The sequence below is a fragment of the Macaca fascicularis genome, chromosome 15, assembly GCF_037993035.2.
Source record: "Macaca fascicularis isolate 582-1 chromosome 15, T2T-MFA8v1.1".
NCBI lineage: Eukaryota > Metazoa > Chordata > Mammalia > Primates > Cercopithecidae > Macaca > Macaca fascicularis.
The window spans coordinates 116,852,396-116,859,717 of NC_088389.1; the positions used below are offsets into that span (position 1 = coordinate 116,852,396).

General features: G+C 43.9%; 1 long non-coding RNA gene across 1 annotated transcript in view; it reads left to right on the forward strand.

Annotated features, from left to right (window-relative positions):
* Positions 1-1,220, forward strand: part of LOC135967479 (uncharacterized) — a 45,582-nt gene extending 44,362 nt beyond the window's left edge. The window contains exon 6 of the long non-coding RNA XR_012424834.1: positions 735-1,220. This is a non-coding gene — a long non-coding RNA (uncharacterized lncRNA). The remainder of the gene's footprint in view (positions 1-734) is intronic.
* The last annotated feature ends 6,102 nt before the right edge of the window (positions 1,221-7,322 follow it).

The following is a 7,322-nucleotide window of genomic DNA, read 5'->3' on the forward strand; positions in this document are numbered from 1 at the left end:
GTCTGTCTTTCTCATTGGCGTGTGAATACCAGGACTCTGGTTTTGCTCAACGTGGGGTTCCACAGCCTGACATAGTTCCTTTGCACATGGCAGGAGTTCAACAAATATTGATGGGTGCATGACTTTGTGCATGGTTGTCTCTGTGCATCTGCACGGGGGTTCCCTCTGCTTGGCATGCCACTTGCACACTGTCTCATGTCTAGATCTTTTTGCACCTTAATAGTTTGAGCCTTCAGTAGAAATACATACAGTAGGTTCTGACTTAATAACCTCAATCGGTTCTTGGAAACTGTGACTTTAAGCAAAATGATGTGTGACAAAACCAATTCTTTTTAAATCAACGTTATAATAAAACAATGTAGAACAAAACGATGTTATTTGAGGACCTGCTACAAATAGTTCTGCTTAAAGTCGCAGCTTCCAAGAACCTATCGACAATGTTAAGTGAGGACTTACTATGTGTTTAATCATATGATATTTTATGTAACCCAGCTAGCAGCTGAGGCCACATTGCCTTGTAGCTTTACTTCTGCCTGCATTTTTTCTGCTTTGTGATCTGTGAACTTGGACACAAACCCCACTCATACTCTTAACCCACTTCCAAGCCTGTATGGGCTTAGTGGCTTTGGTGAGAATTTGAGGGGCTGTCTTCTTCATCACTGCATTGACTCTTCTTTTTTCTCTCTCTTTTAACTTTCTCTTTCCTCCTGTCTCTTCTTCCTCCTTCACTTCAGGAGTGTCACAGACATCTCACCCTTCGCAGGATAATTTTGCGGAAGCCACAGTGCCAGCCAACATCCATGACCCCATGGGTACCTCCCTGGCTGAAGTGGGCTGGCCCAGGGTCTTCTCCCAACAATGATGGATCTAGTACAAAATGAATTCTAGTGCCTGCTGCTGAAAGGATACAATTTCATTATTGCTATGGGCTGAATGTTATGTACCTCCAAAATGGGAATGTTGAAATCCTAACCCCCAAGGTGATGGTATTAGGAGATGGAGGCTTTGGGAGGTGATTAGGCAAGGACGAAGAAGCCCTCTTGAATGGGATTAGTGCGCCTTTAGAAGGCACCCCATAGAACACCCTCGCGATGTGAGACACAGTGAGAAGAACCAGGAGCGGGCCCTCACCAGACATGGAATCTATCAGTGTCTTGATCTGGGACATTCCAGCCTCCATAAGAGTAAGAAATAATAAATTCCTGTTGTTTATAAGCCAACTAGTTTACGGTATTTTGTTATAGCAGCCAAAATAGACTAAGAACATTATGTTATATTAGAGTGATAGCATATAACTGGTCAAGTTTGGAGGATGTCCAGTGCCCAAGCCCATGCCGTCTGGGGGAGAGGTTGGTGAGGAGAAGCATGAGAGGCAGTGAGAATAACTTTCTCACCCTTCCTGAGACACATTCCTCCTACCATGGTCCCATTACGGGGCCTTCCTACAATCACTTTCCAGCTTCCCCTTGTTTCCCCATTTCTACCCTCAGACCAAGTAGTAGAATGATTACATTCTCAAGAGGTCCTATGAGGATGCTTGGGCAAAATCAGACTCAGGTCAGGCCATTTTAATTTCTAGAATCCCCGCGTAGGACCTGTGGCCAGCTCAAAAAGACCTGATGATAATGTGCCATCTTCCCTTCACAAACACTTGAGTGGGTCTGTCTAAATGTCCTAAGTGGACATTTCTGTCATCCTCAGTTTTTCTTCCAGGGGTTCATCGCATTTCCTTTTTTTTTTTTTTTTTTTTTTTTGAGACGGAGTCTCGCTCTGTCACCTAGACTGGAGTGCAGTGGCCGGATCTCGGCTCACTGCAAGCTCCACCTCCCGGGTTCACGCCATTCTCCTGCCTCAGCCTCCCGAGTAACTGGGACTACAGGCGCCCACCACCTCGCCCGGCTAGTTTTTTTTTAATTTTTTTAGTAGAGGAAAGCTACCTTATGCAAGCATTTTGTGTGACACTGTTCAGAGTTTGAGGTTTTAGCGCTGACCCTGGAGACCATTAGTTTTATTCTACACCAGGTGTTTGTAAGTGAGGACTTCACTTAGATAAATTGACAACAGCCAAGTGCCACCCCACTTCACCCTGACGTTCATTAAGGATTTGCTGTGTCCCAAAAATTATACTCTGGTGGTTATACACATTGCCTCATTATATCCTTAAAACTGCGTTTTGAGACAGATAGGATTGTGATTCCTGTAGCAATCTCGAAACGGGACTCAGAGAGGGTAGGACGTTTGTCCTAAGGCACACAGCTATGACCAGCACAGCTGAATCTTACCTTAACTCACATCAAAGCCTGCGAGCTTAAATGTTGGGCTATTTACCATGGCTGTGGGAGACGGGGAATGAAAAACAGTGTTTTGTTAAATCAACAGCTATGTTTACACTTTCTGTATAAACAGTGAAATGTCCCCAAAGAAATCACACAAGAAGGAACAGTGACTCCTGCCAACACACTGGTAAACTTGGCTGTGCCAAAACTACTAGCTCTTGTTTTCACTCATCAATGTCTTATGTTTCTTTTGCCATCATCTTTTTGTTATTCATTAACCCCAGAGCCTCAACCATCTCTCATTTAAGATAATTGTTCTTATAGTTTTCCAGAAAAACCCATTTCTCCTTTTACTTTTTCCTACTATCTCTTCCCACAAAAGGCAAGGCCCCTAACTTTGTATCATTCCAGGCATTAGAGAACCAAGCTCAGAAACATTTATAAGATTTTTAAGATTATCATTCTTCCCCCAAAACACATGCACATTACCTTTGCAGAGTTATTATTCAAAATATTGACTTAAAAGCTCTCTGGGCTATAGTCAGTTGGTAATTAATTATAATGACTTCAAGGTATGTTAGATTTGTATGGGGGTGGGGAGTGGGTCACCTGCAGCCTCGAGAGGACAGATTACACTGTGAACCAGTTCTGGCGCCTGCTAACAGATCTCAAAAGTTCCTGCAGCAGGAGGGCTAATAACATTCTCCCTTCTAGAAAAGCAGAGTGACTCAGGATACAGATGTTCCGCCTACCCTGCATTTGTAATTATGAGCTGGCTGTGGCAATTCCCAGGGAGTCTTTGAATCATCTGTTCTTGCAGTTTCTCTTGCTGCTGCTCTTTTTAGAACAATCTAGGACATGTCAGCTGAAAACATGTACCAGTTGCTTGCAAAGAAGAGAATGGCTTTTTGTGTGGGGGTGGGGGACACAGAGAGTTCTCTTCCTCCCTCTCTGCTGGGGAACATGGTAGGCAGAATGAGCTAATAATTCTCAGAGAAAAAAATGTGAGTCCTGAAGATCCCCGATGCCTAGAGAGCACGAAGTGAAGGCCGCTTAATATTAGTCCTGGTGTGTATACAATGAGGGCCAGAGCTTAAGGAAGACGTGCTAATTTCACTTTAATTAACACATACTAACGCAAAGGAGATGAACCAGAGAAACCTGAATTTGCAGGCAGCCTCAAGAAGCAAAAATAAACTGGGTACCTATTGTGAAATCATCTTTGGTGCAGTGTGGCTCAGGGATGTGCCACTCCTAATACTTTTTTCTCATCTGCATGTGAGTATCTGGACTCCGGATTCAGATAAACAGATGGGACTTTAGGTCAGATGGATTCCTGAGTCACCCTGACACAGGCGGTAGGCTGTATTTAAAAAATTTGTTGAGTATTTATTTGTACAAAGCACTCTGTAAGGCACTAAATTGTAGTTTCTGCTCTAGTCTTCTCTTTCAATGACTGGGGTTTTGGGAGGGGTGATGGAAGCAGAAGTGAGTTATTTATGTCACAGACTTTGACAGCAAAAACATACTTCAGAGGAATGCTTCTCAAAGATTTCTCAAATGCAGGTTCCTGGACTAGTGATAATTATGAAATTAACAATTTGGACAAAATGAAAGACAAAGAAACAAGGTGAACTTTGTATAAAGCTAAATGTGTTCAGTTGAAAATATTTTTTTTTTTTCTTTAGAATGTCTGTCCTACTTTTCTTATTTTTAAAAGACCATTTCATGGTGATTTGAGGAGAATAACACCATTCTCCTTTACCCTCTCATTTCTAACCCCTTTTCTGCCAGAGGAGAAGCACCTCAAGAAACTGACATCTAGATGAGAATCAAAGTCCCATTTTTGACCTAGTCAAGTCCTGCGTCCAGGCCAGCTGAGATACAGACTTTCAGTTGGCAGACCTGAGGGCAGCCTTCTACTTTCTCCCCGAAACCAGATTCAGACAGGTCCATTCTACAAGGCCCTTCTGACTCATTCCTGGTCACAGGCAGAGTGGGTGGAGCAGAAAGTGAGTTATGGATTTGCTGAGGTGGGCCCTGCTCAGCTTGCTGGCCACAGAAAGATAAAGACAGTTGCAGGTAACACTGACACTGTACCTTGCCCACTGGGGAACCATGCCCTGTGATGCCAGCCCTCACTCATCAGATTCAGTACTTCTCTTCATTTTGGATGGCAGGGAAGTGGGGTGGAAGCTCTCCTCCCAGCACTGGTCTACAGGTAGAAGTGTGGGAGGGAGACCCTTCCTCCATGGATTAACATGGGGAGTGCAGCCGGGTGCTGGGTGAGCTGTGGTATTTAGTAAAAGAGCCTCAAGAAGCCTCGAATTTCATTGCAACCTGCCAGCATTGAATAGCTTAGACTTATGCAAAGAATCATAAGTGTTCTTAGTTCCACAATCAGGCTAAGAAGGATTTTTTTTTTTGATTGAAGATTAAAGTGTTAAATGGTGGTAAAATACACATAACATAAAATTTACCATGTTAATAATTTTTAAATCCACAGTTTAATGGCATTAAGTACATTCACACTGTTGTGCTGTCATTGCCACTATCCAAACTGAAACTCTATGCCTATTAAATAATAATTCCCCATTCTCACCTCCTCCCAGTCCCTGACAACTATTCTGCATGTCTTTATGATTTTTTTTTTTTTTTTTGGAGACAGGTTTCACTCTGTTGCCCAGGCTGGAGTGCAGTGGCACGATCTTGGCTCACTGTACCCTCAACCCCTGGCCACAAGTTATCTTTTCATCTCAGCCTTCTGAGTAGCAGGAACTATAGGCATGTGCCAGTAGGCCCAGCTAATTTTTGTATTTTTTGTAGAGATGAGGTCTTTTTTTTTTTTTTTTTTTTTTTTTGAGACGGAGTCTCGCTTTGTCACCCAGTGGCCGGATCACAGCTCACTGCAAGCTCCGCCTCCCGGGTTTACGCCATTCTCCTGCCTCAGCCTCCCGAGTAGCTGGGACTACAGGCGGCCACCACCTCGCCCGGCTAGTTTTTTGTATTTTTAGTAGAGACGGGGTTTCACCATATTAGCCAGGATGGTCTCGATCTCCTGACCTCGTGATCCGCCCGTCTCGCCCTCCCAAAGTGCTGGGATTACAGGCTTGAGCCACCGCGCCCGGCGAGATGAGGTCTTATCATGTTACCCAGGCTGGTCTCAAACTCCTGAGCTCGAGCAATCTGCCTACCTCTGCCTCCCAAGGTGCTGGGGTTATAGGTGTACACCACCGCACCCAGCCATCTCTATGAATTTAACTGCTCCAGGTTCCTCATATAAGTGGAAGTATGCAGTATTTATCTTTCTCTATCTGGCTTATTTCACTTAGCCTAAGTCCTCAGGTTCATCAATGTTGTAGCACGTGTCAGAATGTCGTTCCTTTTTAAAATCTGAGCCATATTCTACTGTGTGTATTTAACTGTTTGTTCTCTAAGGGATTTGAGACAAACCCTCAACGTGGTAGCCAGTACCTGCCACGTTAATGTGAATAGTTCTGGGAATGGCCTAAAGTGGCGTGGGCAATTCTAGCATCTTCCTGAGCACAGAGCTGGAGAGTGCATGGAGGCCCAGGGTAAATTCTGTATCTCCGCTGAGAAACAGTTATTGCAACCAAGAAGGAGGTATGGGCTGCCTACCCAGTCCCTGGGCACTATTTCAGTGGCTGCTGTCTTAGGATCCCTCCCACTGGAAGCTCACATGTGGATTGTATCTCAAACTACTGGCTTGCTCTTGAAAATGCCTTTTGTGCCGGTGGGATCCTACAATCCTCTGTCTGTAGCACTTAGGAAAGAGACAGTTCTGCTGTCAGGATTATGTTCTTGAGAAGTTTCTACTATATGCCAAATCAAGTGAGAGAAAATGTTGAACCTTAATGTCTTCAGACTTTAATTTACCAAAGTCAAAGGATTTCATCTTTAGACTTCAACCTCTCTTTGAAACTGTAATCACTAATGTGAGTTTATGTAAATTTGGGCATTTTTGTGTGGTTGGCTTTGCTTTATTTGGAACATTTTAGACTTTCATGTGGTGTTTGTTGTAAAATGTCATGAGTTATGTTGGGTATTAAGTGGAATATAATTGGAGATGGAAAATTTAAAAAGCAATGGATTTTGGCCTTCAGTATGTGCGGTCTTGAAGTTTTCTTCTTTCTTTTTTACCATTTTATTTTATTTTACTTTATTTTATTTTATTTTTTAGAGACAGAGTATTGCTATGTTGCCCCAGCTGGTCTCAAACTCCAGGGCTCAAGTGATCCTCCCACCTCAGCCTTCTGAGTAGCTAGGACTACAGGCATATAATCTCGTGCCCAGCAAAGTTATCTTAATTCTGTCCTTACTGATTTCAGAGCCTTTTGGGGCAATAGCTGAGCTGCCCATTTTACATATCCCAGAAGCCAACACAAGGAGAAGGATGGGATAGGAGTAGGGCTCAGCTTCTGGAGGTGGAAGGGGCGCTGCTCTGAGATTACTCTGCCCATTGGCTTCAGGTGTGTTTGTTAAATCTCACTGATGGAGAGATACCAGCTAGTGTCTTCTTACTCTGCCTTAAGAGACCCTCTGTTACTCTGTGGGCATTAGGCACTTGACCAATAACTAATGAAGTTGTTTTTTTGATCTTCATCTGGATCTCGGTGTCAGTTCTCCACTGGTTGGAACCAGCGTGGGAGGAGGGACGATCAGAGTTGTTATCTTCAGTGTATTTCTTTTTTCTTTTTCTTTCTTTCTTTTTATTTTGAGATGGAGTCTTGCTCTGTAGCTCAGGCTGGAGTGCACTGGCAGAATCTTGGCTCACTGCCACCTCTGTTTCCCAGGTTCAAGCGATTCTCCCACCTCAGCCTCCCGAGTGGCTGGGATTTGAGGCACTCACCACTATGCCCAGCTCATCTTTGTATTTTTAGTAGAGACGGGGTTTCACCATGTTGGCCATGCTGGTCTTGAACTCCTGACCTCAAGTGATCCACCTGCCTCGGCCTCCCAAAGTGCTGGGATTACAGGCGTGAGCCACCACTCCTGGCTCTTTAATGTATTTCAAACAACAAAGAG